This window comes from Pezoporus occidentalis, unplaced genomic scaffold (assembly GCF_034315485.1).
Source record: "Pezoporus occidentalis ecotype Australia unplaced genomic scaffold, CSIRO_AGI_Poc_V1 ctg8, whole genome shotgun sequence".
In the NCBI taxonomy this organism is placed as follows: Eukaryota; Metazoa; Chordata; class Aves; order Psittaciformes; family Psittacidae; genus Pezoporus; species Pezoporus occidentalis.
In genome coordinates this window covers 3,922,205-3,947,591 of record NW_026916158.1, presented here as the reverse complement: position 1 = coordinate 3,947,591, position 25,387 = coordinate 3,922,205, and the positions used below count along the sequence as shown (strand labels likewise).

At 45.8% G+C, this 25,387-nt stretch overlaps 1 protein-coding gene across 15 annotated transcripts in view; it reads right to left on the bottom strand.

Annotated features, from left to right (window-relative positions):
* MBNL1 (muscleblind like splicing regulator 1) overlaps positions 1–25,387 on the bottom strand; it is a 103,857-nt gene that overhangs the window by 38,290 nt on the left and 40,180 nt on the right. The gene's annotated exons all lie outside the window — the stretch shown is intronic.

Genomic DNA, 25,387 nt, shown 5'->3' with positions numbered 1-25,387 from the left:
TATTGTGGTCATTGGCCTGCCAAGCAAACACAAACTTTTAAAATATTAAATAAAAAGAGTTACTGGACCTATTTTACTGACTTGAAGCATACAAACTGCAGTCCCAGCAAGCCAACAGCTATGCTCGTGACTCTGAAGGCAGACCATGACTCAGAGGCAGGACCACAATTGCTGAGGTGCTGCAGAGCATTGAGGAACAGACCATTCTGAGATGCAGCCCAACACACACCAGAGGAGTCAAGACACCTCAGCTCCTCTGCCAGCTCCTCACTGCCCTGGCACACGGCCAGCCATTCTCCTGTTGCTATGGGACCACAGAGCCTCTCCCCAGAGCTGGTCCAACACTGTAGCCAGCCGCTGGTTCATTGCCAAACCCACCGGCTGGGAGCGATGCTCAGGCAGAATGCCTATCCATGACAGCAGGGGCAGGCCCTGCCATGGCCAGGCCCTGGCTCACAGATCAACAGCCTGCAGCACAAGCTTAGACATTCCCAAAGAATTTTCATGTGCAACCTGCTGGTGGCAAATATACATCTTCAGAGAAAGGGAGCGAGTGCATCAGCCCCATGAAGATCCCTCAGCCCTGTCCAGGGCTGGGCTGTGGCATGGGGACAATGATGAAGCATGAGCTGTTATTCACATTCACCGCAGACACGTTTTTCGCACTTAAGGTGAAAGCTAAAAATGAATTCAGCTTTTTTCCCAGGGTGAAACAGCTGGGATCATTTTCTTTTGTCCAAAACTGCATGCTACAGATGCATCAGGAGCTTGGTTTTGGGTTTTTGTTCCCCAAGAGGGTATGAGCATCCTTCACCCAGCCAGGTCCCCACAAGGTTCCTCCAGAGACTAAACTGGACAAACCACCATTTGCTGAACAGTAATGAGGTATGCTTCCTCACATGAGGACATAACTGTGTGACACGGTCCTTCACTGGGGACCAGATTATTGAGGGAGGTGAAATCCCATTAGCAGCACTCCATCACAGTGAGCAAATAGCCTTTTAAACATGTATGCGCATATCCATCTGGGATGGAAATACCTGATTTTATACTCTGCACAAACCATACAGAAGATCTCTCCTTTTAAAACAAATTTCTATTTTTGAAATTAGGCTGCTTCAAAGCTCATTAAAACCCAGGCAGCCCTGTCACCAGCACCCCTGATCCCTGCACAGGCCCTGGCAGAGATGGCCCTTGGCACACACACTGCTCTTGACTTCAAACTGGTGACTTCCCTGACAGTGGAGGCACAGGGGTCACTCAGGGCTCAAGCCCGAAATCTGATTCAGCATGTCTGCCTCCAGTCTTGCTGGTTCTTGCCTCCTGCACCATGGTGCTTTCACCCTGAGGGGATAAAGATCGATGTTGCTGCATTTTGCTGGTTTTGGAGCCATTCAAGCAGTCCATTCCTTTGCTGGTTCCTCTACAGCACTAGCACAACAGAGGAAAGGCTACAAGCTCCAGAGCACCAGCAGAAAGGCAAAACAATGCTTTGTGTCTATGTAAAAAAGATGAAAATCACCTGTGTATTTCTGGATTTATAAGTGATTTTAATGCATAAAACAAAAAATACACCGCAGCATGACAAAACCCAGCAGGTTCTTGTTTCTGTGTACAGTAACCACATTCCTGCCACCACTGTGGTAGGGCTACCCTGCCAGTACAATGACCTACGACAAATACATGGAGAACTGGGAGAGAAAAAGATATCCCCTTGATATACTCATTTCCTCCTTGAATACAGTGAGTGCCCAGCAACACACGGAGTGTCAGAGGACTGCAGACACAGAGGCTGGCAGTGACAGATGCCACAGTTTAGGTCTCTCCAATCGTTAACAGCTCCAGCTGCCCTTCAGACCTCATCTGTTTGCCAATTATCACCGCCATGCTTTGTTCTGCCCAAGCGCACGTCTCTGGTCTGGAAAATTGCCCCTAAACATCCCGCTGAGACCAATTCCACCTCCCTGCCAGTCCCACCTCCCGCTGCCAGTGGCTGTGGAGGTGAGCAGGCTGCCACCAGACCCCACTACATAATATTAGTCTCAAAACAGTTAAAGAAACTTATAAGCAAGGCAGACTCCAACCTACAAAGCAAGCACAAAACTGCAGTGGTCGACACAGACCCCTCCTGCAGCTGTGGGGTGTGAGTGCTTCAGACAGATAGCAACCCAGGGACAGCACAGTGCTAAGCCAGTATGGCCATGCAGAGACTGGCAGCCACAACACTCACAACAGAGTCCCTGCTCACAGAGTTAAAACAGCAGAAAGCATGATAAGGGGTTGATTAAACAGCAGCAGAAGAGAATAAATACTGGCAACAACTGCTTAATTTCTGTTAAACAAAGGATTTCACATAAACACACAGCAGTCAGTTACAGCTGAACATCCCTGTTGTAGAACACTGAAGCTGAGGAGCACAGCACTGGGTGTACACTGCATCCATGGCACTAAGTGACATCAGGAGGGGTGCCATGCCCCAGGCAATGTCTGTACTGAGACAAACTCACAGCAGGCAGCAGCCTTGGCTGGGTACAGCCCTGTGCTGCCCCACCTCACCAAGTATACATTTCTGCCAGCACTGACATTAATGAAGTTCTCATGGAAAACACATTTTTAATGAATGACAACAGTAGAAGGATAAAAATAACCCGGATATCTTTCCAGAGCCTTCAATTCAGCTTGCATTTGTCTTTCCATAAGGCTTTCTGTTGGACTGCAAGAGCTGCCAAGTGTTAGTAAAGACAAGCAGGAGGTATTTTTAATAACAACAACAAAAAAAGCTCTGGGTTTTATTAGGTAGCTGAAAAATGCATTTTATTCAGGCCTTAAACAGGGGTCTTGGGAAGTAGATTTGTAGTGGGGAGCATGACACTGTCATGAAAGCAAAGGAACCCCGCAGCCAGCTGTGACACCAGAGCAGCAATGGCATGCACACTGTGCCATGGCACCAACACACAGAATCATAGAATTGTTAGGGTTGGAAAGGACCTTAAGATCATCTAGTTCCAACCCCCCTGCCATGGGCAGGGACACCCAAGGCCTCGTCCAACCTGGTTTTGAACACTGCCAGGGATGAAGCATTCACAACCTCCCTGGGCAACCCATTCCAGTGCCTCACCACCCTAACAGGAAAGAATTTCCTTCTTATATCCAACCTAAACTTCCCCTGTTTAAGTTTTAACCCGTTACCCCTTGTCCTGTCACTACAGTCTCTAATGAAGAGTCCCTCTCCAGCATCCCTATAGGGCCCCTTCAGATACTGGAAGGCTGCTATGAGGTCTCCACGCAGCCTTCTCTTCTCCAGGCTCAACAGCCCCAACTTCCTCAGCCTATCTTCATACGGGAGGTGCTTCAGTCCCCTGATCATCCTCGTGGCCCTTCTCTGGACTTGTTCCAACAGTTCCATGTCCTTTTTATGTTGAGGACACCAGAACTGCACACAATACTCCAAGTGAGGTCTCACAAGAGCAGAGTAGAGGGGCAGGATCACCTCCTTCAACCTGCTGGTCATGCTCCTTTTAATGCAGCCCAGGATACGGTTGGCTTTTTGGGCTGCAAGCGCACACTGCCGGCTCATGTTCATTTTCTCATCAACCAACACCTCCAAGTCCTTCTCCATCGGGCTGTTTGAATCTCTCCTCTGCCCAACCTGTAGCTGTGCCTGGGATTCTCCAACTCAGGTGTAGGACCTTGCACTTTCCCTTGCTTTTCAACCAGTCTCCTCTGCAAAGCCCCAAACCAGCCAATTCACAGTCAACACGAATCAACATAATTTTTGCTTTACTTGTCTTAAAGACCTTCCTCCATTTATCACTGGGCTTTAAAGTCCCCACAGAGCTTCCCTGGCAGCCCTGGGCAGGCTCCCCAGCACCCTGGGAACCACCCCTTGGGCACCTCCCTATCCCCATTCCTGCTTGGCTTTGGACACCACCTCAGCAAACCTCTTTCAAGTATGTGCATCTTTTCATTTTGGACTATAAACTTATTTATTAAACTTATAAAAGGGCCTGTTGTAGAAACCAAACAAATAATTTCTGCTTATAAAGCACTGTAAACACTCAGCAAATACACTGAGTACACCTGGTTAAGTTCTGATTCTAGGAATACCAATCAAGGCTCTGCCACTCTCTGGAAAAGAGTTTAGCTTTAACTAATAAATGGTCTGGAGCTGTTTTAAGCTTGGTTCAAGGCTGCTATTACTCTAAGGCCTTAACGCAAGGCCCTTCTGCTTTCCCCCACATTGTCTCAGTCCTCCCAGGGCCCACCCTCCAGTGCAAGTGCCTGGCTCAGCAGGAGCCTCTGCAGCAGAAACAGAGCCCCTCTTGCACAGAGCTGTCTTCTTGGGGCTGAGGAGGAGGAGGGAGCCAGGGGAGAATGCCTGGGGCAGTGAGCAGCCACAACCGCCTCCTCATACCCCAGCTCAGCTTGGACATGCAAAGCACATGCAGGACACACTGACTGCAAACATGCTCCTTCCAGCTTCACACTTCATCATGGCCACTGGTTCAGGGGATGACTTCACTCCATCTCCAGTTAGCCCAGCTGTAATTATGTGCTGTGCTGCAGCTACTGCAATGGATTATTTTGATTTATTCAGCTAAATTAAATCATCAGTGGCTGAGCAGAATTATTTTCAAATATCTTTCACTGATTTATTTATCATGTATTTCTTTCTATGATTTTATGGCTGTTACCGCCAAAAAGAGAAAAAAAAAAAGTAAGAGGCCTTTTTCAGTTATTCCTGGTCACTTTGGGAGTTTTTTGCCAAAATCTGTGCTACTGGAATGGGTACAAACCAAGTGTTTCCCAAGTTGGCTCCACAGACAGAGACAGGACGTAACAAGAGCCCCCACAGCAGCAGCCCCATGTGCCTACTCCAGCTGCACTACACTACTTCCCTGCCCAACAGTGCTGGTGGCCCCAGACTCCTGCAGGCACCTACAAGGAGAAATGTGACTCATTTGAATTTGCAAAGTGAGATGCTTTGTCTCACTTTTTTGGCATGATGCGGTCTTGGTTATAATAACTAAATTGATTCGGCTACAAGTTTTATACTTTTTAATTATCTTTGTGCATCTTTTCATAGCCAGTGTAGCAATAAAGCACACCAAAGTGATAACTTAATGACGTCTGTGTATCTTGTGGAGAAAAGTCTCAAGTTCTCCAATTTATCACTTTAGCTTACACTGCTAATGGCACTTGTACGGGAAGGAATGCAGAGGAGCCATCATATTGCTATGAAATTCAACAGGCTTAAAAAAAAAAGAAAGAGAAAAGAAAACAGCGTAAGCAGACTCCCAGCATGAAACCAGAAGGAAAGAAAACAGCCCAGCGGCAAAACCCTCCCTGCTGTTCCTAGCGTCTGCTTGGAGCTGCCCTGGGCTTTGCTGGCCGGGCTCAGCAATTCTAGCAAGTCCTGCCCAGGGACTGGGACAGAGGACATGCCCTGGGACTTGCCTGAGCCTCTCCTCCAGCTGGCGGCGTGTGATGGATGCACCTTCTGCTCCAGCCTGGCAAGCCCTCGCCCCATCATCACCAGCAGTTCAAACTGCACAATCACAGTAGGAGCAGACAGGGAGAAACAAGGGGAAGCACAAACTAATCTCTGGCTCCAGTAATAGTGGCATAGGGACAGGGACGTTCATGCCTGCACCACTTTTCTTTGCACCCTCCTCCTCCTGCACAGCACCCACAACGGCATCACCAAAGTGTCTGTCCAGCTCAAGTCATTCTGCAGCCTGGGAGTAGTGTTCCCACTGGAGGCTTTGCCAAACCACAGAATCTTTGCTTCCTTACAGAAACTGAAGTATGTTTCTAATCATGTAAATACAATTTGGGATTGTTACTCATATTGTTACAAATACTTGGATACCCACGTGTCTGTATATATGCATTGTATGTATCAGTTTATCAATATTTATATTTACACCACCCAAGACACACAAACTCCACAGACTAAGAAAGATTAACACTGCATTTCTTCTTAAGTAACCTTCCCCTACCTCCAACCAGTGCTGTACTGCAGGACAAGAGGGAATTGCATTTTTTCTCCAGCCCTATACAAGAAACCATAATGCCGCCTCAAGAGGCGGTTATCTCACACCGGTTGCACGTAAGTAGCAACAGAAAGTACAAGACATTTCTAGCAAGGACTTCCGAAATGGCTCTCTAAACTCTTAATGCCATCAAATCCTGTTAGAGCAATCTCTAACAGGAGTAATCTCTAGAGTAATTCATATGATCCTTACTCAAGCACGTAATAACTAACACTTGAAGAGTAAAATGAATGACTCTACGTCAATACCAAGTAAAACATGCAAGATTTAACCTGTTCATTGCTACAGCTTCACACAGTGTCACCAAGCAAGAGGCTGTGGATGAAGCAGTACTGTACAAAGCCTCACCAGCTGTAGGCATAGAGGATTACTTACATCAGTGTTTCTGTTCACAGTGAATAATCTCCCTGTAAATGACTTGGTTTGAAAAACATCCCTTTGCTGCCCAGCCTCTGCCCTTAGGATCTCAGTAGTACCATGTAAACCACAAAAATGAGCAATGATCCGAAGATCCACTGGATTCCACTGCAACTGTTTAACGGATGTACTGCAGCATAATTAATATTTAATAGTATTTTCAGGCTTCCAATTTGTTTTGTGTGGTATGACAGAGAACAGGCAATTTGTCAAACACTGCAGACTGGGGAAACAGGTGGCTGCCCCATCCCTGGCAGTGTTCAAGGCCAGGCTGGACGGGCTTGGAGCAATCTGGTCTAGTGGAAGGTTCCTGCCCATGGCAGGAAGGTTGTAACTAGATGATCTTTAAGGTCCCTTCCAACCCAAACCATTCCATGATTCTATCATACAGTCCTTGGTCAGCAGAGCTGCTGAAACAGGTCAGTGTTCTTTGTGGCAAATTCAAAAAGGGAGTAACCACAAGAGAGATGACACCGTGGATGTTATCACATACTTTTTACATAACTGATGTATTTAAAAACTATTTAGAAACCTGCCCTGGCTGCCTGCAGGGGTGTTCCCACTGTTCCAGCCCTGGCTCCTCTGGTGCCATGAGGGTGTTCACACTGCCTCTGGTACCTGCCTGCAGGCTCTTTACCATCCCTTTGACTCAAGCACACTCTTCTTAGTAGAAAATATCAAACACAACTTTTAAGGTAGATTTATGCACATGTAAAATATCCCAGATGTAACTGTTTCCATCTGGTTTTGCAGTGCACTGGCATTTTAAGTCTCCTCCACCTGGTGAAAAGGGAGGAGGCTGGCATGAACTGGATAATTAGTGTCCTCACCCTAGTGTAAATACAGAGAATTCTCCATTTATAGGTGCTATATTTAAAACTGAATTGCTATAGTTTAAAAATAAAATCTTGCTTTTGTGATTTCAAGAGGGAAAAATTGTACATGCATACAGCAAATAAGCTGAGGCCAAAGACAGCAAGCTTGAGCCCGCAGCAAGCAGGATATGGCACTGGAGTGGCCCTGGCCATGCTTCTGTGGCAGAAGTGATGCTGCGTCGATGTTCCATTTACAAAGCTCTTCCCTCAGTTGCACAGGCACAACTACATAGCAGTACTACAGCATCTTCAGAATAAAGCTGACCTGGAACATACAGGACTGGCAAAGCAAACAAGCAGCACAAGGAGGGAAAGGCACCACCGCTGTGTCAAGCCTCCTGTGCAGAGCCCAGGACTGGCTGACACCTGCAGCACATCCCCCATTTGGTACCATGCTGTGCTTAGGCAGGGCACCCGGCCCTTCCCATGTGCTGACAGGACCAGCATTCCTCCCACCTGCAGCTGGATGTGGCTGGAGACTGAAGCACCCCCCACTGCTCAACAGGTGTACAGGAGCTAGGGGTAAGCTCCAGAACAAGGGCCAGGAGGGCAAGGAAATCATTTAGTTCAGAAAGGGGAAGCGCGCCTTTCCCTCCTTGAAGCTCTGACAAGGCTTTATGGCAATGATACACCACTGCATTGCAATGACAGGGACTGAGACGGGAGCAACGTTAACAGATTACAGCTGCAAACTGCTGTGCTTCTAAATGGGAGGGATTTGGTAACCAACTCACAATATACTTACTGCAATACTAAAAATACCCTTTAAAGAAGATATAAAACATTTTCAGAAAATTTCACTGTAATTATACATATGGTTAATTTTCCTCCTTAAGCCCTGCATCTCATTTTCAGCTCGACGTTGCAACAGCTTTCCACAGTGCAGAAGCCGCTCTCACAGCTGTGCCTGCCTGCACTTTCACCTCTGCTGCAAAGTGCCTGGTGTTTTTTGCACACTAGTAATTCAAAGGTAGTACTTTACGTAACAGGGGAAGCAGCAGAAGCTGGTGAATCCCCAGCATCCCAGCAGTATCCGGAACTGCCCACCTCACCACTGTTGCTGCAATGTATCCCTGTTTTTCAGGCATAAAACTGGCAGAGCACTGTAACCTGTGGGACTAACTTAAACACAAAGATAAACCCAAGAGCTGGTAACAGGCTGCCACAACACTCAAACCAGATACAATGTGGAGGTGTATTTGGAAGAGGACAGCCTTAACACAGATGTTCAGGTACAGTCATGAAGACACTGTAAAGGGAAGCTGGACCCAGACAGTCAAACAGTGACAAAAAGGAGGATACTCCTCACCCCTACTCTCCTGCATTAATCTCACAGGTTTTGTTTGGATGTCTGAAATCCTCATTGCTACATCTCTTCTGTAACATCCTACAACCATCATGCTTGTTTGGGAGGCTCACTCTGTATTTACCCCACTAAGAGAAGTGATTCCTGCAAACCTTCATGCAGTATTACCCCTACCACACATAGCTCTTCTGCTAGTATACTTTTGCAGTGACAGTATTCAATTTCTCCTGAAAACTACTCATGCAGGGTCCCTTCTTGGGTTAGGTTTTAAGTAAACGGCATACTATATTATGCAGGTGGTGAAACTTGGGAGCTGTCTTTCCATCCTAATTAACAACTTGGCTGTTGAGGGAAAAAGCCCCAGGTGAAACGAGGACACAGACTGCAATGCTCTGCTGTGCTGGGGGAGACGTCAGTGGTCGAGCAGCCTGCCAACACTGCGTAGCCTCTTCACGCATTTACAGTTAAGGTCATTGCTGAATAACAAAAAAATTAATGTCATATCAATAAATTGTTCTCTGCTTTCCAACAGTACACTGATGGACCTCCTTTAGCAATCTGAAGGTCAACTGCTCTCATGATTTTCTGGCTGGATTTATATTGAAGAGAGGTTGATTTAAAAACATTGGTGAAAACTGCAGTCCCACACCACCATCACTAGAAATCACTGCTGGAATCGTAACCTGAAAATGCCAACACATTCACATGTTTGGCGTTTTTCACTGATGTGGTTTACATAATAATTATATATTTCTCTATTTTCTTGCTCTTTTGTAGTATTTTTTCTCTGTTTTTAGCAAATAGAGAATCGTAACATGTTATTTTGAATACAACTAGAATAAATTGGTCAGGCAAATATTTAATTGATTGAAAAATAATTAATATGGATTGACTGAAACTGTTCCTAGATTTGACTAGAAATTACCCAACAACATTAGTAGGGAAAGCTGTAGCTGCCCCATCCCTGGCAGTGTTCAAGGCCAGGCTGGACAGGGCCTGAACAACCTGGTCTAGTGGAAGGTATCCCTGCCTGTGGCAGCGGGGTTGGAACTAGATGAATCATTAAAGTCCTTTCCAACCAAAACTATTCTGTGATTCTATGAAAATACTATTTTATTCAAATGAAATTACAAATTCGCATTAAAACATGGAAAACTGTTAATTTTAAAATAGGACTTGACTTTATGACTGAGCACAAGTGAAACAAAGCGTTCTGATTTTGTATTTTGTGTGGCCACCCAAACAGGGAACTCCACTATCTTCTTTCTCTTATCAAGATCTCATAGCAGCATTGCAGTGCCCCAGGTGCAGCAGACAGTGCTGCTGCTTCTCTCTTATCCCCCCACCCACATGGGCCCATATGGTTGCTCCACTGTGGGTCCTATGCCTGCACTGGGCACCTTGGTACACTGGTGGCTGCTGCTAGCCGTGCTCAATGCATCCAGCCCCATTGAGGTGTCTGCGCTGTACTGCCTTTCTGTGCTTTTGATTTCTTCTCCTGACGAAGTCTCTCCTCCCCCAGGCAAATCCAAATGTATGATGTGCCTATTCAGGTCCACCTCTGCAGCAGAACTACACTACCGCAGCCCGGGTAGCCTCACTGCTGTGTACCCTCTGCTTCAGGTCTGCAAAACTAGAGGTGAATGGATCTGCCAAAAGGTTAATTAAAAGCTGGAAGTACCAGAACTCTGCATCCTACCCCAAACACAGCCAGCTCTCAGAGAACAGGCTCTAACACCTCTCTTGTGACAGGGGAGACCCACTGGCCTGGGATTAATCAAAGGAGCACTGGAGTAAATGGAGCACTGAGATGCTACCAGTCCGAAATGTTAACGGAAGTTCCCAGCAGCTTCAGACTTTCTGTGCCCTGCAGAAGTTATTTGGTATTTGGCAAGACTTAGTGCATCCTGCCTGCTGGTCTCCCTCCTTTGTAAGGGACTACAATGGGTATGGACTAATTTCACCTGGTTTTGGTATCTCAAATCTGTGCTGAAAAATCAGCTTACACTTCAGTCAAATACCAAAAATGTGTACTCCAAATTTTAAACATCTAAATGGTCATTTCCACACTAAAAGGCAGATGGAGGTCTTAGACAGGAGGACCAGTGGTGCCCCTCTGAACAGGCAGACTTGCGCAGAGGAGATGCCCAAGCATGCACCAACAGCAAGACCTAAATGATGCCTTCTCCCCGCTGATACAATTGGTTCAGGGGGAGAGGACTGGTTTCTGTGGAAGGGGAAAAGACAGAATGTGGAATCTGCCAGGACCTGAGGTACTCCTTAAAAATACAAAAATTATTTTTAGATAAATAAAACATTTCCCTGAAACCAAGGCCAACGACTCAGGAGATTATTTCAAAGGCATCCACTGAGCTCTGCTCTGAGATTCTGCTTTCATTTGACTGTGAAAAGCAGAAAGTGAATCTTCACTGAGTGAATGCCAAGCATGGGGCTCTAACAAATCTTTACACAACTAATAAGGAGCAGGTTAGTGCCTCTAAGGGATGCAACTGTTATTTTGCAAAGTTTAACAATTGTGAATTAGCAGCATGAGAAATGATCTTGAATCCCTGTCGGTAATGCCACACCGAAATCTCCGCTGAGCAACATGCTCTGCTTCTCTGCACAGTTCTGTAGGAGCTGGCTGGCATTTTCAGTCAAACCAGACAAAATAAACCCAGCACGTTTTGCTTGCTGGGAAAACTCGCTCACTGCACGGCACAGCCGTCCACTGAAAGTCACTGACAGGTGGCGTGGAAAAGTGACCTGCTTTTCAGAGATGCAAACAGCTCTCTGGTCCCTAACCCTGACAGGAGAGAGACATTTTACAATACAGTAAACTTTCTTAGATGGAAACATATTGTTTCAATAAAATCCAAACCTTTCTACTTTATTACTGCACACACGCTGCACTGTCAAAATAAACCAAAAACAGTAGCTATGGAGGGGAAGGTGAGAGATGTTAGGGGACTGCAACAGAGACTCTCTCAGGCAAATAAAAGCCCTACTGCAGCTGCAGGGACACATGTGTGGGTGCCACTCAGGCAGACATGTGCGACAGCAGAGGACAGGCTGCCTTCAGCAACCAAGTTGTGCCTTTGGCAGCTGAAAACACTTCCGGCCCTTTTTGCACAGTCTGCTTATATAGTAATCAAATTAAGGCCATTCAGTCTACTCAGTTGTAAAAAAAAGAAGTGAAATACACAAAGCCACACAAGAAAGGCCTATGCAGGAGGCATGGTTCCTATTTACTCCTAACTATACTGGATTTCAAAACCAGTTTAGCCTAATGTCACCTCACCACAAAACACTAAGCCTAGAGATGTAATTTCCACAGGTGCTTCAGCTCTAAGGTATGTTAGGATGCTGGGGCTGAAGGACCACTAACATTCATCATAGTGGGCAAAAACTGGAACTTGAGACCCTTAGAGCAATGGTGTGAAGTCCCACATGTAAATCCAAGCTGACCCACAGCCCAAGATGGGGGTGACCCACATCTTTAACACTGAAGGTTTGTGTTTGGTTCGCAATTACCACCACCACGGTACCACCGACAGGAGGTGCATGGAGAACTGACTGAGTATCTCCCAGCCTTGCAAGCCCCACCAGTGGCAGCCCAGCTTGCTGCTCCCCAGGGCTGGGCAATGCCCCGTCAAGCTGTGGCAGGCACCCAGGGACAGGTGCTGGGAAACGCTGTACCACACCGCTCAGGGCATCCACCATGGGATGAAGGATGAGCCTTTCATCTGTGGCTGTCAAAGGTCCAGCTAATCCCAAGCACCAGGCACAAGGCAGAGTCCAGTAAGTCAGCACAGGACAATGAAATGACACAAGGGAGACTGGCCTTATTGGGTTCTTTAAAGAGACATAAAGGAGAAAACAAAAACACACAATACATAGAAAAAGAAGGAAAAACATTTAGAACTTCCAGTAATGGGACAAATCAGGCCAGTGGATGTCCCTCCACCAGCCAACATCACTGCTGCGACCAAAAGGACAAAACCACAAACGTACTTGAGTAAAGCAGAAAGTTTCTGTTCCGAGAAAAACAATCAGGAAATTTTTAACAAATTTTAAGAAAAAATTCCACCTCTTTCACCACAACAGGGAGCTCCATGAAGCTAATGGCTTCCACTTTTGACAGAACAGTCATTTCCACCCAACAAAATGCACCTTTAAAAAAATTACAGTCCCCCTAAGACCAGTGGCAGAAATAAGCATTGTGAACAGCGGCTCACAGGCATGCTTATGCACATGTGCTGGACGGGCACACGGTCCTGCACTGCTACAGCCCCCAGGGGACATGGTCCCACCACCCTGTCTCCGAAGGAACTCCAGGTGTCACTGTCAGTGCCACACAGTGCCCCAGGGCACAGCCACTTATGTGACATGGCACCCCCATGTGCCCCACAGCCTGGTGGCCACAGACTGCCAGAGCCCATGGAAAGGTACCTGTGGTGACAGGTACACATGCTGTGACAAAACAACTATTTAATTTAACTGTATTCCTAAAATGGGAGCCAGAAAAATCCAGAGTGAACAGTTGGTCTGCATACCCAACCAAGCCAAAAAGTGTCAGCATCTGATTATTATTTATTGCACCAATACAGCTGGCACTGACAGAAGCTGCTGTAAGCAGAAGTACACTAAACAAAGCAGTAATTAATGTGCAATCATGCACCAGCACAAGACAAGGCTAGCTGTCCAAGGGTCAGTGTGAAATACAGCTCCTCACCACATCTCACCATGATGCCTGTGCTGTAATTAGACAACTACAAAGTTTCCTATAGCTTGACATCGCTACACTTAACAAGTTATCAGTGGCAACAAAATTTTGCAAGACTTAATCATCAGTTTAACAGGAATTAACAAACCCAACAGCATGCACCCATGAGAAAGGACAACAGTCAGACCTCCAGCCTTACAACATCCACAGATCACTAACAGCTCCTGCACCCTGGTGTGCTCCTGCCATGTCCCACACCTCTCCTGTTGTCTCAGAATTAAATGCATCTGTCCCTTTGAAGTTTTTCCTTTAAAGCTTAATTCTCTCTTTTTTTTTTTAAGTGAAAAATCAAAGAACTATCATTGGAATATAAGATTAGGCTGACGGAAAATTAGATTTGCATTTTTCCTTAAACATGCAACACAGAACGAACACTACCCTTCTCTTTTTCTTCTCTACTGTGTCGTAATTATAACTAAAATTGTTGGCTTTGGCCCTTTTATTTTTGCACATGCAGATGCATGTAAACATGTTACCTGAACTTCATATTTTACCCGGTAGTGAAATCTTTCTCCTAGACTAATTACTAGAAATCATTTATAAGAGTAAGTTTTATGGAAAGGAACAGTAAACGCACTTCAAAAAGGAAATAAGGTAAGGGCTGGCAATATGGCCACTCACCCTCCTTGCTGGCTACTCAGTATGGAAGGAAGGGAAATGTTTCAAGAGCAGAGGATTTGGTGGAAAAGAGAGATTCACATGAAATTTGTCAGGGAACAGGTACTGAGGCACAAGAAAGTTTTAATAAGTTGAGTTTTTAAGAGACCTAGAAGCCAGCTCCATGAAATGTGTCAAGAATAGCTGGTGACAGAAAGACATGCCCTCAGGACAGGTGAGAAAAGCTTTGGAGAACAATCAAAATCAGTGCTATTGCAAAGAAAAGGGCAGGGAATAAAAGAGAAAACAGAAACAACTGATTTTTCTAGGGAAGACAGAACTTAAGGAAAAAGCACTGCAGAGAGAACTGCACCAAAAGCAATCAGACAACCATAACTAAGTGAAAAGGAGAGGAGAACAAGGCTTTGCAAGACAAAGAGGAGGACTATAAAGCTCAGAGGCTCTAGCTCTGCCTATGCCATGACAGCAGCTCCCGAGCAGGCTATAGTCAGAACTGCATGGCTCTGGTCCCAGGGCACTGAACATGGACTGCAAGAAGAGCACAGGCAGAAGCGTGAGTAACAGCTCACAGCGTACATGGTACCATGCAGCCTGACAGCCCAGCTGAATTCCCCATGCTGCCCTATCTTCCTTTAAACTTTTGCCAGACCAGAGCTCATTAAACCCTCTCTACCCATTACTCCTGTTCCTTACCTTCAATTGTGAGGAAAAGGCTCTTCACCTTGCTCTGGTGAAGATCCAGAAGACACCCATAATTCGTGTCCAAGTGTCTGCAATGCTAGGAGCTGCAGAGAATATCAAGTCAGCACCTGTGGGCAGCCATGGGGCAGCAGAAGGAGCCAAGCTAGGGCAGACACTGGGGAGACAGCCCCATGACACCAGATACATGTTGGCAGCTATCAATATGGTTGCAAATGAACAATGAGGACTTGCACAGATACCATTTATAGTCAAAAAGAGATGTTTTCTTCCACACACATCTAATGGCTGCTCAGGTGGGACTTTGGCCAAACCAGCTGCTGACGGCTTGGCCACCAGCACACCATTCAATAGTGCTCTTCTCCAGACTTAGAGAGAGCATGTACAGTGCAAATGATACATCTATGTAAGTAGAACAGGGATAACATTAAATCTAAAATACGGGTTCCAACACAAGCACTTACGGCACACTTAAAGCTTGCCTGCTCTTGTAGGAGAAAATCCTCTAGCAGTGTGCAGGGAGAAAGCCTACAGAAAGGATGCGTGCTTTGTTACATGGTCATCCTCATCACAATAAAACCACAAAGCCTAATTGAAAATGGGTACTGATCCACATAAGTGACAGAATTCAGCACATGCAAATTAAAACAATTAAAGTTAATAATTTTTACAGTGATACAGTTCCACCAAAAAGAAAAAAAAATAAAAGAAAGGGATGCTCTCCCCCGTGCTGCCAGGCCTGCAGTAGTCTGCGGGTGACAAGTGTTTTAGTTGCATGTATAAGAGAACTGTAAAATCAACTAAGTTGGAAAAGACCTTTAAGATCATGAAGTCCAACCATTGACTAGAGAAACTATTTTCCGTTGTGTGCTATTTTTCATGCTCAGTTTCTGCTGGGCACTATTAATTTTCTACCAGCTTTATCCCTATTAACTGTCAGAAAATGCTTCCCTGAAGGAAAGCAGAAGTTTAAAATCACCTGAAGAGAACGTATGGCCACAGTGTCCTGCAGTGCAGCCAGAGGAGCTGGCAGGGGAGGTTGCAGTCAGCTGCACCAACTTTGCAAAACAAGCTCTTTTCCTTCTATCTAACTGTGTTGGCAGCACTTCAAATATTATTAGTTAAAGAATTTAGATATAAATTTCAGATTTTTTAATAAATCAGCTGATTTTCAAAATGGCTGAGCACTTTGTATCCCTCATAGTTTGCTAAAATGCCAATGTAATTAATGGCACAAACACCACCAGAACTGGCTGTGGCTCCAGCAGGACCAGCGTCTCTTGCTGCAGAACTTCTGGGCCTGGCACTCAGATGTCTGCTCCTTCGAGAGCAGCAGCACGATCTGGCAGCCTGCAGCCCTTCCTGGGCACCGACATACCCACTCGTCCGCCTTCTGAAAAACAGGGGAAATGCCTCAAGTTGTTTCTGAATGCTCAGGATGTCTGAGTAAGCCCTTGGTGGCAGAGCAAGGCAAGGCCCTGAGTCAGCTGTGCACGGCCACCCCAATACACAAAAATAACTTGTTTGTTCCTCCTGTTGTGTTATTTTTACACTGGCAGCTCCAGCTACCATGGCGGTTTGCTGCCGCTGGTCCCAGCGAAGGCACGTAGTGGGGGCCTGGTGCATGAACCCCTCAGGGCGCTGATCAGGATGTCCCTGTCTGGCCCAGTCATCCTGCCCTAGTGCACAGGGCTGCCCTGTGGGGTGGGGAGAGGTCCCTGCACCGAAGCGTCTGTGAGAAACACAGACAGCCACTGCCCACCCTGTCAACTCTGCCAGGCACTTGGGGAGAGCCATCCTCCGCCTCCACCCATCATTGCCAGTGCCCCCACACGGCCCTCGAAGGAAAGACTTCACCTGAGCTGCTGCTGCTGAAGACGACACTTTTAATTTGCCACTGTCTGGAGGAAAGCCCTTGTCCTGGTTTCAGTTCACAATGCTCACCATTTCCAATGAGGCAGAAACAATTACTTTATACATACGAGCAGCATTTATCAGCTCAGGATAGCTGACAACAACTTAATGATGCCCACCCTGGCTGCACCCATACCATTGTTTAAAGGAAGAATCAAAGTGCAACTTTCCCTTCTGCAGTCTGAATGCTGGTTCCCAGTGCATTCCCAAAGTAACTTGTTAAAGCTCTGCTGGGGTTGACTTCTCTTTACAAATACTGGTTTTAGGGATACAAGTCCAGCTGAGCAAATGCAAACATCTGTAAGAGCTGCTAATAACAAAGCGCTGCTGGTGAAAGGTAAGTGGGAACGCAATGGAGCCAGAGTGGGACAACAGCAGAGGAAGCTGCTGGCAAGTAAAGATTGCTCAACATGACACCAGTATTGGGGAAAAACTGACAGAGTGGAATAACAGGAAGCTTAGTCACTTCTGGACAAAACCAACCCAGCATATGAGAGAGGGGTGGGAGGGGAGCCGAGCAGCAAGCTAGGATGGCTGGACTGGGAGGGCCTAGAGAGTGGAGCTCAGCTCCCAGGACAGTGCGAGCAGGGGACACACTACTGCAGACACTGGGGCAGCTGGAGGAGTAGGTCTATCCCCCGAGGTGCCCCACTGTGGTGCAGGGCCAGGGCAATGGGCAGTCCCACTACAGCAAACCCTTCCTGAATACAGCATCATTTGCTGCACAGTCCCCTCACATCCCCAGGCAACTCTCCAGCTAATGATTGGTCCTCCGCCTTCCTAAGCATGGAGAGCGCCACAACCGCTCAGCTTGGGGGCAGATAAAAAAACACCAGGGGAGGCCAAGGAAGGCTGAAATACAGCAGTTAGAATTTAAGGATGTATTTAATTTTGAACAATTATCAAACAATCATTCAAGCCTACCACACAACAGCTTCAGGAGCAGAGTTAAGCCTGACTGATGCAGCACTGCACACCCACCACCTTTCATGGACCATGATCACTTGCTCTTGTTAGGAACCACCAGAGAAGGTGACCGGCAGGTGCACAGGAGAATGCGAACCACAGCTGAGGAAAGGATCCTGACTGGCAGACCACAGACCATCGCATCAAAGCATCACCCTGCAGAGCATTTTGCTGGTGCACAGCATTAGCACATTCCTGGTGACTCAAGCAATATAGATTCAGACCTTAAGGGTACTTTGCAGAAGCCTCAGAAGTGGGAAGGGAAGTTGAAAAGATTATTAGATTTCCCTGCTGGTGATCTTCCACACTGAAAAGTACTCATTACCCTTAAAATACAGTCTGCACTGCTCACTGATGAAGGGATAACAGCATTGGGTATTAGCAAAGGGACTATGCTAGGAAAACACAAAGCAAAAGAGACAAATTTAAAATAATTAGAGGCTAGATAAAGAAAGCAATCAAACCATGCCAAAATGAAGACAACCTTGATAAATAAAGTATTTTACTGCTTCGGCAAATGAAAGAAAAGGATGCAATAAACAACTGGTTCAGCAGCAGAGAAATAAAAAATACTTAACCAAGTTAATGGTTTAAAAACTATTATAATGTAAATCTTGTCTCTAAGTAATTCGGATTTCAGTAGCAAAAAAAGAAAAATAGAGAACCAGTTGATATGTTTGATATCAGGAGGAAAAGGGAGAGTTAGAAAACTTTAACTAAGAACAAGTTTAAGCAAGCAAGGCTAGCAAAGGAAATGTGTCATGGGCAAATAAAGGCTGATGCACCAGGTTTGTTTTACCTAGCCATTGTGTGCTAACGCACAATAAAAAGCTTCCTAACCAAATAAACAGCCCTCCAGTCCCTGCAGGCTAACCACAGCCACAGCAAAATCAAGCAATTGGGTGTACAGCTGGAGGCCTGGGCCAGTGAACCCAAGCAGTGGAGCAACACGTGGGGCCTTGCATCAAGCACTGCTTCAGGATACATTGTGGGATGCACTTGTCGTGTTTATTTAAAAACCAAACAAAACCCGAAGTGGTGTAACAGCTACATGGAAAAACAAACTGAATGAGGGAGGACACCAGTCTCAGCTGGTGGGAAGCCTGCCTTGCCTCGTTAGAAATTGCAGTTACTGACACACCACACACAGGAGGGAGGAGGAGCACAGCAGGGTACATGTGGGGAGGACACCACAGAGGCTAAGCACTGCAAGCACAGGCCGAGCTCAGCGCCACAGCAGCAGCACTGCCAGACACCGTGGTGTGGCCCTGCAGACATGCAGGTGAAGGGCAAAGGGCCTTGGTGAAGTAGCAGCAGAGCCAGCCAGCGCGTGACAAGCACAGAGCAGCCTAAACAGGCCAAAGGATGAGGTAGTGCTGCAGACGCCAGCCCTTGTGGGGCTCTGCTGCTGGTACCACCCCAAGCTGGATGGCCAGGGCTGGCCAGCAGTGCAGCACAGCTCTGGGAGCAGCTCCCTGGCCACAGGCCATACAGGATGGTGACAAAGGGTGGCTGGGCTCAGCAGGATTGGCACGGGAAGGCTGAGAGGGTGACAGTGGGCCCACCATCTCCACTGCCTTCTGACCAACTCCAGAGAGGGTCACCCACTGCCACAAGAAAAGTTTTGTTTGATTTCTAATTTGTAGTGGCCATCTGTGGCTTGCCTTCACCACACAGCAATGAAACAACACCCGAGGCATGAGCTCAGTTCAGTGTCCAGCCACCGTGCCCTCAGGTCAGTGTCTGGCTCCAGCACCAACACTCCATGACACGATCCAATAATCGTTAACACTGTGGCACAGAAACACTAACAAAAATTAAGTTTCAACCCATGCCTATGATGAGTTGCTTACTCAGAGCTCTGAAGTGCACCGCCGGAAGCCAATGGGAATGGCAGGACACCGCTGGCCTGGCAGCAAAGCTGGACTCAGCAGGTCCGCTATCAGTCACAGACTTCTTTTTAATACAGCTTGGGAATAATTTCCTGCACTAAGTGCTTCCCAGGCCTCATAACACTGATACTGTAGATCAATATTTTACAGACACAAAGCTGCATGACGGATGTATGCACTAATTAAACCATATCTAACAAGCAGTGCTGCTGAAATCACACACTTTGTATCCCATGTAGCTTTTACACCAGAGGTTTGGCCTTGCTCACTTTCAACATAAAACAAAATGACAATAAAACAACAGAACAAAAGATCCACTGTAAGTCACAGTGTGCAAATAAGATAGTATCTACGTTGTTCGTATCAGTGCAGAGCAAATATAATTAAGGCTATGAGAAAACATCACTGGCTCTCAGGAGCTCTCTATCTTCTCTCTGTTACAGGCTCTGCATAGGCTTTACTTTTACAAATGCAACTCTTTGTTCGAGCAAATACATACATTGCACAGATCCGCACTGCTAGAACAAATACATACACTGATAGTTCTCACACTTGAGTTGCTAGTACTCCACACAGCCCCAGCCAAAGCTGGTAACACATGGACCACACACCTCAGCGCTGCTGCAGAGTGCGCTGGGAGCTCTCGGTGCAGTCAGCAAAGGTGCCTGTCCCCTCGACTGCAGGCATATCCCTGCATCCCCCAGCTGATCCCAGGGGAAGGCTGCTTGCTGGCCTTGGCACCAGACTGCAGCACCAGCATGTTTTTGAGATACAAGTGTTGTTCTTGTTGGAAAGGACTCAGGTAAAAGCCTGTATGTGCTCAGAAACACAGCTGCAGGATGAATATTCAGTATCAAAGCCTTCAAAAAGGCTGAACTCTGACAAAGTAGCGGACTGGGAGGGTGGGGGAAGACGATAGCTTAGAAAAGCTTACAAATATGTGACAATGACATTAGAAGAGCAGAAAGTACATATAAATGGCAGAAACTGGTTTTCAGCATCTGTAAAGTCTCAACAGAGCATCTGGGCTCTGAAGGAATAAAGAAATGAAGATTAATCTGCCCTTGCTATTTTGCTGGAGTTGTTGAACAGAGGTCAATGGACACAAATGGGAAACACAGATGGCAGGATTTATTTTTCTGAAGTTAAGTAATCACAAAATATGCCAAAATACTGCTTTGTGGTCAGAATTCCCTCTAATTGTTTATTTTAACATGGGCACTGACAACTGAAATGTCCTGTCACAAAAACAAGCTGTGCAGGCAGAAGCAGCCGCTCTGATGGCAGTACAGCTCCCAGCAGGAGTCCCACTCCCAAGAGGAAAAGGTACAAAAAAAAAAACAAACCACCAACCCCAAATGCAAAAGTGGAAAGGGGGGGAGGAAGCATTTGTTTTACAGAATTAATCTTTCTGTAGGAATTAGCATTTGTACCAATGGCAGTTAAAGTTTGTTATAACACATTTCAGAAGTTCCACTACCTTTCCCATATACACCAAGAAAAAGGAAATAGGGCCTCTGCAGGTATTATCTGTAGCGTGTATGAGCTCAAGAACAGGCCTCTGACCTGAAGACTTGAGTGCTCTTGCTTGAAGCATTCAGCCACAAAGCTAGTAGGAAATCAAAAATTTTCCATGTGTGGGAGCCAACCGAACTGATGAAACAAAAACTAACATTCAGAAGGAAGACCAGAATATCATGATCTCATTCAAGAAGCACTTTATCCCCCAGTTCAGCATGTTTGAGGCAGAACCGAACTCACAGAGATGAGAGCATCGGCCTCGGAGGTGTGCTGGAGGGCTGCACTACAGGTGTTTGCTCTTCAAGAATCTAAATTTGCCTTTAATGTATTTCACACAGATCTGTGAGAGAGGAGACAACTCATTTCTAAGTATTCAAAGGAAATAAAACCACTATTAAATTCTCCTCTCTTCCCCATCTTTTTTTTTTTTAAAGGGAGACCAGACAGACTGTAAAAGTAGTAGAACAGGAAAGAGCTTTCTGCACTATAACCTCCCTACAATAAACTAAGTTCAAGATTAAAGCTTTGTCCACCATGACTGCCAAGCCCTAAAAGCCCCAACAAGATATTTGATGGCATCTAGAGGCACACTGTCCCCTACACTACCTTCGTGCTCCCATCCCCCTCCAACTCCCAGGGCAGTAGTGAAGGACAAGGCACTGCTTCACCAGCACACACTCTCCTCCTCTTCCTCCACAAGGATGAAGCTACTTAATGCCAGGCTTCTCCGCAGTGCTGGCAAAATTAATTTTTCCATACCAAGAATGAGGGCTGGAGCCCACCTGCTCCTATCACAGAAATAGGAGGAGGAGGGAGAAGAGGAGGGAGGAGAGATGGAACCAGAAGCCAAAAGAAAAAGAAAGCAGGAAGATGGCTGGAGGGAGACCCGGCACTGCTGCCCATGGTTGCTCTCACTGCTGTTCCAGACAATAAAATCCAGCAATGCTTTTCAAATTTTAAAAATTAAATATCAGTGTATTTTCAGCAACAAAGCAGCATTTTTTTACTTCACAAAAGGCCCTTCCAGCTGCTGAAGGCTCCTTTTTACATACAAAACCAAAGTCAATGCACAAAAGATCAAAACTTGAGGAGCCATCTGGCACCAGTTGCTGCAATTGCTGGAAGAATCCATAGCAAGGCCAAGGATTCAGGAAACATGGGACACAACTGCTCATGTCTAAAGATGCTTCCCCAGTGATTCATGGCCACTTTATCTCCTTGCTACAGGCAGGGTCACAAGGTGTATTACGATGATAACAACTGTAGCGTCCGAAACTACTGACCTCCCACCCCATGGGAAGTTCCATTTAAATCCCTAGCCATCCTGCATCCGCCTGCCAATGCAGCACCACATCATGCAGCACCATGCAGGCCAAGGGCTGTGCAATCCTGCTACATCTTAGCAGTAATACCCTGCAGCATCACCATGCCAGCTCACACCTTCTGGGTGTCAGAAAGGTGTCACTGTCGCACCTTCCAAGAGACTGCTGGTGGACCCTCTGGCCTCAAGCACTGTATATGGGCAATGACATTATGAAAATGCTGCTTTTCAAAAAGTATCAAAACCAAACCATCAATGTACTGCAAAAATACAAGGTTGGTACAAACCAAGCAAACCCACCACAACTTATCAGAAGACATTCACGCAGAGCCCTTCTGGAATTGGCGGTAGATAAAGTGTAAAATCAAGAAAGTCTTTTTGACAGTTCAATTTACATAACAATTTTTAAAAACTGTCATGTGAAATAAAATAGATTAATACCAAGTTCAGCAATTTTTCAAACCTGTGCAGATAGTAAGGGAGAACATAAACAGAAATAAAAATCAAATTACTTTCAGGGTCTTTTTTTCCTCCTTTGAATTACAGTAGTTACATGAGGCAGACAGAAGGTGCAACTGACATTACAGCAGGGAGCTCAGAGTTGTTTGGATACTGCAGCAAGCTATGCTCATCCCACCTCTCCCCCAGCCCTGACTTGAAGGAAAAAGGGGAAGTCTTGCTGTGGGATGTGAAAGGAGAACACTGCCTAAGCCTTAGCTTTTGTGAATGCTTTCTTTCTCTGAAAACATTTATGTTTCAAATACTTCACTGTAAAAGGTTTTTTTTACTGATTTTGCCAATCTTGAGTTTAAGACAGGTTTTTTTAAAAAATAAAGAAGCTCTTCATCTGTTGCATTCCCTGTACTTTACTAAATTTTTAAGCTTTACCACTGGAAAAAAAAACAACAGTCAAGGGTGTCTCATCGTACCCAGGTCAGTTGGTGTTTTCCTCTTGTCTTTGGAGGGAACAAAACTCTACCCTTACCCCAAAGCCCTGCTTCTGTTAAATATAATGAGGGCACCCCCCCCGCCTTTCACCCACATGTTCCGGGGGAGCACTCTTTCGGTTTCCTGAACCCTAGTCCACTGATGCCAAAAAAGAAAGCAAGTACAAAAGAACTTTGAAAAACAGCCTGACTTAAAAACTATACATGATATATGGAGATAGAAAGCCAGAAGAAAGCATCACACTGATTAGGAAATCATGTAACAGTTGGAATACCTCTTACTATCTGCATTCTGCCAATAAACAAGAATTACAAATAACTATTGCTGACACACACATGCCTGCTCCCAGGGGCCACAACCCTGCGTGCTCACAGCTAGTGAATGAATGACAACACCTTCCCATGCTTGGGTGCCAAATGCTTTCATCAGAATCCAAACCCGCTGCTGGAACCTCGGAGCGATTTTGATCACAGATCTACTTAAATGTCATAATTTAAATTAATGATCATCCTTCCAAGGAATTTGAAGCAGCGTTTGCCTGGATACAAAGCCAGTCAGCTTGCACACAAACAGTAAGAGCCGTGCTGTGTAAGCAGGGCCGGGAGGCACTCTGGAGCTCAGCCCCTGCAGCACTAGGCCAGGCTTCATCGAGGTGGCGCTGGGAACACCAGGCTGCCCTGGGGAAATGAAAACTGAGCATCACCTGAGAGCTGCTCCCACTAGCACAGAACCTCTGTGCACATCGTGCAGCTGGGGCAGCACTCAAACACCCAAAGCACCAGAAGTTCACACTTCCTGTCCCTCCCCTGGTCACAGTGAGCCTTGCTTTGTGTTACTGTCATCAATCTGTAATGTTCATAATCATACAGACATCATATATAGCATATGCTGAGCATATATACACAAACAGTATGCAGTGTGCATATGCACATATGTATAGCACAGAGTAAAACGCTTAGGTGAAAGCTTTATAACAAGTAACTTTAAGCTTCCACTGCAGCCTCTTTTTCAGTTTCTAACCACTTAGGTGTTTACACATCAAAAATCACCAGAAGCATCTAAACAATAAATGTGTGACAAACAGGGTGCCAAAATATTTTACATTATTACAGACATTAAAAATACCTTCAGAAACATTAACAGGAGGCCTGTGCTTCCCTTCATATTTTCAGTGCCTTAGTTAAGCCGAATGTTAAAAGCCTCCAACTGTGCAAAATTAGGTGCACTTTTCCCCATATACAAAAAGATCTATAAACAAGTATTAGTTTTCTCTTCAGATATATTTAAAATCACACCAGTAATCATGCTTGGAACTTGGTAAAAAAACTGTCTTGCAAAGAGCGGGCAGAAACTGAGAACAAATGCATTTTCTAAAGGAATTTAGGAGCCTTTCCATGGATGTATGCTACGTCCAACCGGTGCATTGCCCTGAACAGTTTAGTTCTCAACATCTCTTGTGTTTTATTCTTTCTTCCTCTTCCCCTTCTGTCTGCTCACACTTACAAAACAGAGTCCTTTCTCCTTTGGTCTCTCTCAGGAGGTGTAACAGCATCTGACCTCATTCAGCCTCATGCCTTTTTCTGTCTTCTGTCTCTTGTTTTAATTCCACTTTGTCTTCTTTTCTCATTAGAAACTGAATCACCTCCTCACACATTTTATTTCTGTAAGCTACAGAACATGCGTGGTCGTCACCTCCTCTTCCCCTTTAACTACTTTCTTTTTTCACTTCCCTCTGATGATCTCCATTTCAGTGCACACTAAACATCCCCCTTCATTGATGGCCTGCACCATCTCACCAGCGAGCCCCTGTGAGCGCCTTCCCTGGGACTGGGCTCAGCCCCGAGGCAAGTCGCTGCTGCCACTGCCAGTCCATTCTCTGCTCAGGGCCTTCAAAGCCTAATACACATATATACTATCTGCTTTCACCTACAGCCAAATACATTGTAAAAAAGGAAACAAAAAGGCTTTAACAGTGTACTGGTTCCTTAGCTCACTATGATAAGGCCATTTACATAAAAAATTTAGCACCTGAATGTCTTTGTTCTTCCAGCCTTGAGTTAAAACAAAC